The 12,967-nt window shown below is 44.5% G+C and overlaps 1 long non-coding RNA gene across 2 annotated transcripts; it reads right to left on the bottom strand.

Moving 5' to 3' along the window:
* Window positions 1–734: 734 nt before the first annotated feature.
* LOC311430028 lies at window positions 735–7,154 on the bottom strand. 2 transcript variants are annotated; one of them, XR_014688501.1, is made up of 4 exons: window positions 6,895–7,154; window positions 3,512–3,862; window positions 1,215–1,261; window positions 735–1,131 (listed from the first exon to the last, which is right to left on the bottom strand). It is a non-coding gene; the product is annotated as an uncharacterized lncRNA (long non-coding RNA). The 2 variants fall into 2 exon arrangements; XR_014688502.1 differs by having other exon boundaries at window positions 3,512–3,629.
* Between the last annotated feature and the right edge of the window lie 5,813 nt (window positions 7,155–12,967).

Here is a 12,967-nt window from a genome sequence, read left to right as displayed (position 1 = left end):
CTGTAATCAAGTGTGCTACAACTGCAAGGCAATTCTAGGCATACAGCAACACACCATTATTGCAGCAGCTGAAGCTTTACCACAAAAAGCATACTCATGATCAAATTGAAAGACTTAGCAATACCAATTCTTCTATTTCCTACAGTATTACATGGGCTTCCTTGATGAAACAATTTTCACTTCAATATTCTCACGGTGAAACTGCTCCCAGACGCCTGAGCTTAGACTGCAAATTTGTCAGAGAAGTCAGTTTCACAGATTCTCCCAGGTGACTTTCTTTAAAGAATGGAAATCCTGGAGGGTTGGTCTGTGGTTGTGGGTTTTGTTTTGTTTCATTCTGTTTTTTTTTTGTTTTTTTTTTTTTCTGTGTCAAATTCATTTGATTTGATTTGGGAGGGCTGAAAAGCAGAAACAAGATCTCTCAGCGGCCCTATTTTAACCGTGTTATTTAAATGTGCTGTCACAATGGCCTCAGTATTGTTTGAGAGCCTCCTTGGAAGGAGGTGACACCCAGGGAGCGCAGATAGAAGGATAATTCCTTGGTGCAGTGCACCAAAGGATTTAAATGCAAAGTGCTCCTTCGGTTCTGAGGCACCACACCTCTTAATTAAGGTCTGATTAAAGTTTTGGGATTGTTTGTTCATGTACCCATTATTTTACAAGGACTGGTCCTCTGCCAGAGCTGCACCGGTTCCACCCTGAGCATTCGGAGACCTCAAGTCTAGGAGGCCAGGTTCTTTTAAACATGGATGGATTTTATTTGGAGAAGTGGTTTCACAGCCTCTCTTTGCCTCTCAGCCCCGTAGCATAGTTTTTGTGTCTTGAAAAAATCATCTTGGCCAGAACCACATATGTCACGGTACCTGCAATGCCTCTCGGAGTTTGGTTGGAGCCTGAGCTAGGTCTGTGGGACATGGGTATAGCACAAGCTGCAATTCGATATTAACCCATACGAGGAGGAAGATGAGGGCATGAGACCACAAAAGGGTATCCAAAATGGCTGTGCCAGAACCAGTGACTTCTCTGGATCACCATGGAGAATGAAAGCCATCTCGTAGCAGAGACACAAAGATGTACTGGCTGGAATAGATGATCTTAGAAGCCTTTTCCAGCCCAAATGACTCTATGATTCTGTGTAAGAGAGGTGATGGACTGGGAAAGAGTGGCCATGGTGAGTTTGTCTCCATGATCACCACGCAGAATACACATTTTACCTGCTTCGGAAGCCCTCAGAGGACAAAAAACATATTGGGTCCATTCTCTGAAAAAAAGCAAGAGCCAAAATCATCATAAAGCAAGCAAATAGTAAGCAGGAGACAGGAAAAGCAGTCACCCTTGGACACGTAGAGAGATGAGACACAACACTGGTGTAACTGGTTATCCAAAACACCGCATTCTGAACCCAAAAGAAAATCAGAGGAAAAACCCCTGCCTTTCACTGGCTTCTCCCACCTGATTTTAGGTCAGCCTGACACCTCCACACCATCCGGGCACGTTCCCAATGCATGGGCCTGCCCACGTTACATGGATGGCAGCCACAAAACTTCTGCTCCCCATCCTGCACAACATCTGCAGTGGCCTCATATCATCTCCTAACACACAGCAAATGTTTTTCTCCGCTCAGCCTCATCCATCTCGTTGAACTGTATCTGCTCTCGCGTTGTGGTGTTTACGTTCTTCAAAGAACCGAAAGCCATTATCCTATCTTCGCCTTAGTCATAGTTTGGCCAGGATTTATATATATATTTCTTTCTCCCTTTATTTTCTAATCTGCTCTCTCAAGTCTCTCCCTTCAGGAGACTGGTCTCACAGGCTGCTTCGGTTTCGCTGTTTATCTTGGACCGGGAACAACTTTTTGAAATCCTAATAATGTCAATTTTGCAAAGCTAGCTGCAAAGCAAAGGACTTTTGCACTCAACAAGCTCACAGGTGGCAAAGTGCTGCGGGACAGCTGTTGAACTGCAAAAGGATTAGCAGAGCTAAGCAGATGCCCTTGAGACATTAAACTCCAGTCCCTTAGGTCTTTCTTCTCCAGAGGAGTGACCCATGTGGGCTTCACTGTCCCTCCCTGATCGAAATTAGCCAGCAGGATCATAGCACGGATCTTGGCAAGAAGCTCCTGTGAAAGCTGCTCCATGAGCACATTGCAGGGCTGTGTAACAGGGAGGGCAGTGCCTGGTCTCTGGGCACCAGGCTGCAAGAAACGGCTTGTCCCTAAGAAATATGCCTTTTTGTGGGGCTACGTGAGATCAGAATTTAGATAAATGGCACGTCAGACTCTATCCCTTCATCGGCCATCATCGTTAACATGCAAACGGGCTGGAAATTACAGCTCACCCAGGCTGCTGCATCTGGCTACTGGGGCGTCAGAGGGAAAGGAATGCAATAATAATGGGAGAAAAGGAGGAGGGAGACAGTTCTGCAAGCCTGTCTCTCTGTGTGTGATGTATGGCAGGTCTGATGAGTGACTGGGGGGAATATCATGGGGAAAGGGCTCTTCTTCTCACTTTGGGATAAAGCCAGATCAGAGCCCAGGGGAGTTAGTGAAGGTAAACCACTGCCAAAAAGGGCTGGACCACTTGGGGCTTTTTAGGATGCCTGTGGAGTTATTGACATTTTCTGGCTATACAAAGTGAAAGCTCTTGGTATTCACTGGAACTTCTATCAAATCTGAAACCAGGGTGAATGGTACCTGTAGGTCCCCCTTCTTACTGCTCTGCTCCTCCACAGCAAAGTTTTTGGTGGGATCAGCAAGGGGAAGAGGTTTTACAACCTCAATGTGGTTGTGCCATTCAGTCAGGCCATCAGGAGGAAGTATGTGCTTTATGTGTAGGGTTAATTTCAGTGAAAAGAGAGAAACCACAAAGCATTCCTCTAGAGACTGTTTCTCTCCCAACGCATGTAAAAAAAAAAATGGACAAGAGGCCACTCTGATCCTAAAGAAACAACCAGGACATGGTCTTGGGACACCAGGAATCCTGTTCTTGGCTCATCACAGACCTTCATTGAGGCTTTGGCCACCTCCACCTCTCTTCTCCACTTTGCCTGTTGCCCTTGCATCACTACATTAGAAGTTCACAGGAGGGTTTTTTTTTGTGGGTACGTGGAGGTGCCCACACGCGCACAACACACTGAGGCCTCTCGCTACAATGGCAATATAAATTATATTGTGCCAAATTCTTGGAGCAGTGGCATTGGAAGAGTTTCCTCCCTTAGAGGCTTTGCAAAATAACTACCTGTGAAATTAAATTAAACTTTGCCTCTCTTGGGGTTTAAACATTACACTCCCTCTAGCTTGGGATGAGGGTTTCTTTTTATTATATTACTTTATAGATTAAGACAGCACAGGAAATTAATTACTTTTTTTTTTCAGTAAGTCTCTCTCTTTTTTTTTTTTTTTTTTTTCCTTTCCAGATTCTAGATTTTTCAATTTACAAAAGAGAACTTAGTGGGGACCGTGGGAAATTCCACTTATGTGAGGAATGCAACCCTAAGATCTGGTTCCTGGTACCTGGCCTGTTCTGCTCCTCGGATCTGCTCTGCCTCCCCCAGCTGATAAGAGCACTGCTGGGTCTGCCTGCCACGTCCATTCAATTACTCTTGACGCTGTCTTTTGTCTCCAGTGGATCCTGCACAGACACAAATCAAAGCTGTCACATCCCGAGGAGCCCTGGCTTGGCCTGGAGGGCAGAGATCTCCACTCTGCCCTGTCACAGCCATTTGTTACGTGGCAGGAGAGGTGCAGGGCAGGAATTCAGATGCTGCTTTTGGCTCGTCCTCCGGCCTGGGACAGAAAGCTTGAAGGAAGGGGTTTTGCAGCACTATATTGACCACAGCTCATCCGGTGGTCCTGAGAGTGCAGCTGGGAGGGGAAGAGCAAAGCATGATTAATATCTACTCGTGGCAGGGGAAGAAGGACAGAGAAATCCTTCTGAATATCTTCATTGTCTTTAAGATCAGCAAATCTTGGGTAGAAAACCCAAAGGAATGCACGCACACAAATACACTCATTTGAGTGTGTGCATATATAAATATACAGGTATATACACACATATATATAAAGAAGTAGTGGAAAAAGGTAGGACTGAAAGCAGATCTTTTCAGATCTTTAATCCAAGCCTGGTGCCAGCACTGGGGTCGCATGTCCTATCCCCACATCCCCAAACCTCTTCTCTGAGATCCCCCCCTTCTCCAGCCCTTTACAGGATTTTGATGCAAGCGAAACCAAAAGCACTAAATCCCCTCAGGAAAAAAATCCTTCCTCTGCCCTCTGTCTCTCTTTGCCAGAACTTTTTTTTTTCCCCCCCATTTCTTCCTCTTTATGTTATCACCCCAGGCTTGAAACCTTTCTGGGAGCAGCTTTCCCAGCGAGCTCGGTGCCTACCTCCACTGCCCCCTCAATCTCTCCCTCCATGAGCAAAGCAGTGAGGGGGATGCACGAGCCAGGAGAAGGCAGCCCTGCTGGAAATTTGGCCAAATTCAGCCCTGGCCACTGACAGGCAGGCAGGTACCACCATGTCCCTCAGGTCACTAAGCCATTGCCAATGTTTTCTGCGCAGAGCGGATTCGGGGAGGATCTTTCTGAAGTGCAGAGGGCAGCAGTTTTATCTGTTGCAGCTGGCTATCTTTAGACGATTTTAATAAATCAGGGAGATTAAAAACATTCCTTCCTCCAGCCTCCTCAGAGGTGTTTAACCCCATCAGTCTGGGTGGGGAGGAGGAGGAGGAGAGCTTTTGAAAACCAATTGCATTAAGGATGGAGACCTGGAGGAGTGTGCAGCCAAGTTATCTCCTCTTGAGCAAGTCCTGTGTTAAAGTGATGGTCTCAGCTTCCAAACCACCCCGCAGAGGGGTAACCAGCCTTAAAGAAAACAAAGATTGCAGAAGGTGCCTGTCCTGCCCTGTCTCCGCTGGATCTTGTTCTCATTGCACACACTATTAGAGATCTTCCATTTATTTAAGTAGCGTGAATCATTCCAACACCTTCTTCCCTAGAGGACACGGCACTTACATTTGTTGCTTGATTTCGGCAGTTTTGGAAAGGCAATCTCTCTCCTCAAGGGTCCCAGAGATAACCCTTATCCCCCTATCCAAGGGAATCCCAGCTAGATGGGCATCCAGCTCCTGTCCTTCTGCACTCCTGACATGTCAGGCACAGCAGACCCCATAGTGCTCTACACAGCAAGCCTGGTGTCCTTCAAAATGACCTGAAAGCCAAAATCTACATTAATCACTGTTGCAGGGATACCTGCAAGCCTCATGAGTCCAAACCTTTTCACCTAGTGGATCAGGACAGAGGCTTTGAGTGAAACACCTCTGTGTTCCCCAGGGAAAGCTGTAGTTTGAGTGATTTGCTGCCAGCAGGGTATTTGCAATAATAACCCACACCAAGGTCCTCCATGAAGCATGACCCTGAGCTTGCCCACCCACCCGTAGGCACTATCTAATCACTCCTAGAGATTGTTCCCTAAGGAAATGTGCTTCCCTTCCCAGCAAAGCCTTGTCCATTGACAGAGATGGAGCACTGCCTTTATGGTGGTTTGGGAGGTGCAGAGCTGGCTGCAAAGAGCTCTCACCTTCCTGCCTGAGTCTTTATGGAGAAGAACTTGTCAGTGTAGCATTTTCTTTTCTTGTGCAGAAATCTGGACCTTCACAATCCATTTTCAGTTTTAAAGTGCAGCTCCCACAGGCCACTTTTCTGCTGGGGTCAAGTGTTTCTTCATGCAATGACAATAATGCCATCTACATTTCTAAATTTACCCTGGATTTTCACAATGAGAACAATTTTCAGAAGCAGTCACTCAGCTAAAATGTGCCAGCAAAAGTATTTCGAAAAAACACATGCACATGGGAAAGAAAGGGCACAGAAATATGGATGGGATCCATGGCTGCATCACACGATCTCCTGGACTAGCTATTGCTGATGGGGGGCCAAAATGCCAGAGACTACAGGTTAAATCCACAGCTATGAATGCCCTAAAGGACACAAAAGCTCCAGACAAACAAGAGCACTGGATATGCAACTATGTCAAAAAGAAAAGTGGGACCTGGGCCAGGGCAGATGCTAGGTAAAGGCAGGATTCCCTCCTCTTTTCCCACAGATCCTCAATCTCTGCTCACAGCACAGTTGGTAAACAATGGGTAAAAGATGGTCTTGAAACCATTAAACACTGAAAAATCACCTGTGATCTCTGCCCACAACAGTCAGACTTTAAAGTAATTCAAACTTTGACTTCACTAGATTTTGCAGTCAGCCTTGCATTTGTTTCATTGTTATTTTCCCCTGAGAAATTCCCATTTCTTCACAAATAAAAACAAAACTTGTACAAGAGCCCCGGGGCTGAAAATGAACAGCAAACATTAACAAATTGCATCAGAATTTTCTGGAAACATCACCCACGGGATTCCTGCCTCACTTTCCCCATTCTCAGATTTCATGAGGCACTATTTCAAACTTCTGATGTTGTCTGGGGGCATGAACCACCTTCTGCTCCCACTTACCCCAACAGGTGATAGAAGGTGAATTAGTCCTTGAGCTCAGGGTGCATTCTGAGTTTAAAATATGGTCCAGGTGCGCATGCCCTGGACTTGTATTTTTTAACTGGCTGTAAAAGGGTATAAAGCCTTGAAGAAGATGCTTTCCTTGTTGCTGCTATCACCATTCTCTATCAGATGGGGTCCTAAGGGGACCTGCAAGGTCTGGAGCGCTGCACTGTTGCAAACACTACTGCAAATGAGTCAATTAAAGGAGTCTACATGATTTTAAAATAAAGGAAGAAAGTAATGATGAAGCTTTATGTCTGTTTTTACTACCCATCGCCCTAGGTTCATACTCAGATACCAACAACATGTCTATGGGGATGGATAGATCCCACTCCTGTTTCAGGTGCTTACCTCCAAGAATGAAAGATGCCCAAGCCAATGCCACAACCACATTTGTGAATGTGGATAAACTGGTAAACAACACATTCTTTGAGTGTAATAAACTGCTTCAACATCCAACGAGGTTGCAGCACGTAAATCCTCACTCTTAAACAGGATATAAGCATAATTTATTTTCCCTGTAGACCTCTAATTCAGATGACTCCTCAACCTGGAACCCAATGTAACTTCTGTTGTTTTTTTTTTTTTTTGTAGTGGAAGCTCACATCCTAATTAATTGAAAGAATGAGGAAAAACAGCTGCCTTCTTGAAAAGAGACCCTCCTTACAAGTCTTGTGTTAACAGGAGGAGCAGGAAGATGCCAACAGCTGCATGAAATCACTCTAATTAAAAAAGAAAGAAGAAAAAAAAAAAGAAAGAAAACTTCCCTGTAAGCAGATAGCTGTGGGCGTCCTGCAGCAGGGAAAGGTTAATTCCAGCCTCATCTCCCAGCTGGCTTCATGAGGACAGAGGTTAAAGCTGAAGCTGTAGGATACACATGTCAGCACATCTCAGATCTCTAACTAACAGTCACCCAGACATCCTCCTGGAGTCTGCCCCAACTAAACCTCTTCCTCTTATTTGATAAAGAGAATCCATCTTCCAGCATCTTATAATGGAGTTAAAAATTATTGTTATTAAATATGAATGCTTAAGAGGTTGTATCTCCACTTGAGAATGCTGCCCTTATACCTTAGGAAACTAGTGCTAAGAAGAGAGATCCCGTGGGAGCTACTAGATAGGCAGACTACTGAAAATAACTGGAAAATGGAGAATATCTGGAGTGGGGGATTATATATGCTTGCTCCCCCCTTGGACTCACCCCTTGGGTCCACTTGCAGCCACTCTTCTGCTGGCTTTCCTTCTACAAAAAGGGTCAGGCTGCCCCACAAAAGCCAAATAACCCTTCCTAGAAAGGGGAAAAGCTAGAGGAAGAGGGAAAAATGAAAAAAAAAAAAAATAGTTAAAGCTCAAGTGATCCAGGAAATGCCCAAGGAGAAGGTGCTCTGGGTAAAGTCCTGGCAGGAGAAGGGAACAGAAGTCACCTCTGTCCTTGGTGGGATCTCCCACCTCAGTTTGCTTGCTTGTGAAGGAGACTTTGTGATTTGTGGTGGCCTTGGAGGATGAAAGTCTAAATAAAAAACTGGGGGAAAAGCACAACCAGGACCTCAGCAAAAAGCTCTGGAGGAACAGCTGTAGCCTGGCTCATCTGATGCACTGCAGAAGAGACAAGGGTTGGAGGATGCTCCAAAGGTTGTTGTGAACATGCCTGTACCCATTTTGGGTACACTGGTACCCCTTTTGGGTGCATTTTGGTACATTGGAGCTTTTACCCTGATATGTGCACCCTTCAGGGTGCTTGAGTCAACTTGGACAGATCAGTGACGGCTAAAATCTCCTGGACTGAAACTTAGGCAACATTCTCTAAATTTTAACAGTGTATAACACAATTCCCCATTCTGTTGGTAATTCCTTGCTGTACTGGGCGTCTTTACTGCCCACAAAACTTGCACCTCATCAGGAAGCCATCCCCTGTTAAAACTTTCTTCCATGCAACTCTTACAAAACCTGCCCTTCTCCCATACTTCACCACGCCAGAAGGCTGCTGTGTTAAAATAGTGATATATCAAAGCAGCAGTGCTCAGGCTGAGGTACCAGGAGGCCAATGCCACTCTGCTGGAAATCCCAGAGCTGTCCTTGAAATGACTGCAAGGAAAGCAAATAAACCAGCCCTTATGCATGCATTCCCCCAAGGTTAGCAGGGACAGGACAGTGCTGGTTCACAGGCAACGGGATGTCCATAAGCAGACCCTGTGCTCATCCTTTGCAGAGGTGGTGTGTGCTTTTTTTTGTTGGTTTTGACATTTGTTGTAGTTTTTTTTTTTTTTTGGTTGGTTGGTTGATTTTGGTTTGAGGTGTTTTGGTGGGTGGTGGGTTTTTTTGATTTGTTGTTATTTTTTTCCCCCAGGAAAATTGAAGTGTTCTTTCATTACCAATCTTAAGAAATGCAATTTAAGTTTGGATTTTGGAAATCGCACCAGAAATGTACAGTATAAAACCACCAGTATTCTGCAGAGAATAGTGCAAGCTATGGGGCGGACTGAGAAAGACATTTACTTAATCCTTGCTAAAGTGCAGAGCACCATAAATCCTGTACCTACTTGAAACTTGATTCCCTTCATGGGAGGTCTGGGCGACCTTTATCTCTGAAGGTTTCCTGTGGGCTTTCAACCTCTTTTGCTTTGAGCTTTGGACAGCACTAGCCAAGGAGTTGATTTTTGCTCCCTCCTAAAAATTTTGTCAGAAATAAACGGGCATTTTAAGTGACATTTTCCTTGGCAAATGTGTGGATGTTTTCTAATGAATGCTTTTGTTGTTTTATTGGTGAAAAGGCTTCATTACAGTGTTTTTTCAGTATGTTTGTGTTTGTTTGCTTATCTTACAAAGGCCCAAGAAAGGGGGGGGGGAGGGAGGGGATTTTTTTTTCACCAAAAAGGCTGAATTCTCTAACTGAAAGCTTTAGGGGTACAAATCCTGATTTCAGAAAAGAACATTTAAAAAGCTGTGGTTGTCATGAAGTGGTTGTGTGCATTCTGTGTGTATGAATGACCAACCAACCACCCTCCATACCTACAGCTGTACTGCTAAACCAAGTTTCTGTGCCTGTGTCTGTAACCTGCCACTTTAACAGACAAATCCAGACACAGCCTGCGAGATGGGTAATCATACGCATCCTCGTGAGTCTTAGTATCCCAACAGCCAGTGGAAATTTGGTGATAATTTAGTGTTTTAGAAACTGCAGCCTTGAAGTCTACCCAGCCATGCTTTCCATGCTCTTGGTCCTCACAGCACATGGCAGGTGACCACAGGGCATCGCCCTTTGACACACAACTATAACCACAAGGAATGCTTTAATTTGAAGACTTTCTTGAAGGAAGATTTGATTTTTTATTTTGATTTTTTTTTTCATTTGTCTCCCCAAGAGAAGAAAACCTGTTGTTAGAGCAAATAATTCAGACCCACACAAGTACTTTTACCAAGTGTGCTTAAGCCCTTCTAGAAGGAAAAAAAATATATTTTGAATATGTGCATGGTCCCAAAACAGATGAAGTAGTGTTGTCTTCAGGTTCATGGCTTCACAGGGATGTTTATATCCCTGTTTGAGGTGAGGGAGCAAGGCCAGCCCTTTTGCTTGACAATAAAACCCGGTCTTGGAGGATTCCTTTCTCCACCACTTCAGCCTGTTTACTCCATCAGAGTGAACCAAGGGATGTACACATGGCATTTCTGAGCCTCAGTTATGTGTCTGGGTCTTCTCTTTCACCCCCCAAAAGGAAGGTAGTACAAAATACAAGGAAGAAGGTCATCCCACCATGACAGCATCACAGGGACAGGAGATCCCGGATGAAGAAACTGTTGGGAAAGACTGTGGGGTGAGCCTGGAGTGGGGAACACTACTTTCTCTGTCACTTTATTTTACCCCTCTGAAGATCTGATATCACTACAATGCCATTCACAGGTGTGGTTGGCCCAGAAAGCTAAGGAAGAAGTTTAGAGGGAGTAACCCTTCCGAGTCAGTTGTGATTGAGGAAGTCTTCAAAAATAGCAGCCTAAAATAGGATAAATGGTGAAAAACTGCAAAAGTTATCCCTCTTAGAATTAATTATAAGGGGGGAGGGCAGTGATAAGAGAAGCCCTCTACACTATCATCAGGAAGAACAAGACCTTGAGCATTTAGACATGCTGAAAAGCAATTGCTTCACCAGAGTCATTCCTAGGATCTCTCTCTTAACACCCTGCTCCCTCCTATCTCTTCATTATTCCCATTTGTCTGGTTTGTTATCTCATTTATTATTCAGCTCTATTCAGCGTCTAGACAGCCTGATCTGGTTGGCAGGTCTTGCTGTGCAGGGACTTACACCAGTATTTTGGTGTCCCACCGATGTCTCCTAGAGGACAAACCCAGTCTCCATCTCATCCACTTATACACCCCTGGATGCCCAGAATATGCATCCTTCAGGGCTTGATTCTCTCCCATGAAGGGTGAAGAGCCATGTACTCACTCCTTCAGACAGCATTTCTTTTTTCTTTTTTTTTTTTTTTTTTTTTTTCCTGTGTAACTCCCCTTTGGTTAATCTAGCCAGGAGGCCTGACCCCCCACCTTTCCCCTGGATGAAGATGGTCCTTGGGTCATAAAGACCGTGGCAGAAACACAACATCTTCTCCAAGACATTCCAAAAAGCGTGTGGCCTTAACAGAGGACAAGAGAGTTGTGACCTTATGCTCCTTCCTTCCCCTGGGCAACCTCATCCTGGCCATCCTTAGCCCACCCTGGGTTATCCTCTCCAGTGAAGAGACGTGGCAGATGATGCAGTGTAGGGATGAGTCAAGATACACGGCTTCCTTCCTCCCTCACCCATCCGGGTAAACCTTACCTTGTTATATCACAACCATTTTCAGTTTTCTGTTGAATTCTGAGTCAGTGCTGTTGTTTTTACTCAATATAGGAAATATAAGGGGTGGGCTTGCCTTTTTTCTCATGTAATTGAGCCCCCATTTCCACCAAAGCGAGAAATGAGAACTTGCATCAGACAAGCACACTAATGCAGAACAATAGCAAAGATCAATAAACAGTTCAATCCTTTCTGAGAAAACAAGTGTGAGGCAACCTCCGGGAATCAAATAAAGTACACACACACAAAAACAGCAAAAAAACAGACGCTCTGCATATTAATTCAAGCCAACTGCTTTTCCAAAGTGGAACTTGAAAAACATAAACAAGTTACAACAAAAACAGAGGAAATTGGCTGGCATTTCCCAGTCTTCCTTTCACAGCTTTTGAAGATATTTGATAAGAGATCCTCTTGGTCTTTTGAAGTCAGGGACAGTCCATTTCCAATGCCAATTGCAAGGCAGTCATCATTTTCAAAGGAAATAATGGTTTCCATCACTGCTACATAAAGACCAAATTCCATCTTATGGACCACAGCTCCTCCTCCGGTGGGACAATGCAGATCAGAAGACATCTGAGAGCTCCCAGGCAGAGTTCTTCTGATGAAGGGGTCTAGTTAAAAAACAAGTACCCAGAGGAAATGGATTCAGGTTCTGAGAAAGTGGCCCCTTCTGAAGAGAGCCCTTTTATCATGAACATGACATGTTCAATATTTAGAGCCTTCAATACTTTCAGCCTCAAGTCCCAGTGGCAAAAGAACACATTTTGAGCAGAAGTCTGACTCCTCCATTTGGCTATTTCTATTGATTTTCCTTGGCAGCTATCTGGATATTCCAGGGATTGAGGCCACTGGGACTGGGGCTCAACTCAGCAGTTCCCCAGCTGTAGACAACCTTAAGGCAATCATCTAGACTCCTTGCAAAGAGCAAAATGGGCAAGTCCAGAACACAGTTCTTCTCGTACTACAATGGGTAGCCAAATCTGGGTGGATGAACTGATCCCTAAAAATGTCTGGTTTTGTTCTTTGAGCATTATGGTAGCGGGGATTAGCAGATTAGACATAGGATTCTGAAGTTAACCCACACAGACCCCTTCCCATTTTCCTACCAAGACTGAAAGCTCTTCGCCTCTGTAGGAGAACTTGGAAGTCACTTGTAAGGCAACCATTGGAGATGCCTATCAAAGAGAACAAGGCAAAATATTTCTTCAGTTTGAAATATTTTCCATTTAAAAAGAAATGTATATCTCAGTTGCTGTTATAAGGGTAAATCTGATGGTTCAGCAGAAATGATGGAGATGACAAGTCACAAGCCTGTAACATAAACTGATGCTCGTGCTTACACGACATCTTGTCAGGAACTGGTCAAAGGACTGGTAAGACTAACAAAGACCTAAAAAAAGAGCCTTCACTGGGGTGAATCATCTGCTTTAATAGGGACACATCCTCCCCAGGGCTACTGGGAGGACCAGTGTTCAGGAATCTTTTATTCTTGGAGGAAGTCATTTCCAAAAAATGTACTAGGAAAAGGTGTGGTCACTACAGCAAGCTATGATGTTATAAAATGGGTATAACACCTTTCTTTAACCCATCAA

The sequence above is a fragment of the Aythya ferina genome (assembly GCF_964211825.1).
Source record: "Aythya ferina genome assembly, chromosome: 1".
In the NCBI taxonomy this organism is placed as follows: Eukaryota; Metazoa; Chordata; class Aves; order Anseriformes; family Anatidae; genus Aythya; species Aythya ferina.
The sequence above is the reverse complement of the archived record's forward strand: the minus strand, read 5'-3'. Positions and strand labels throughout refer to the sequence as shown.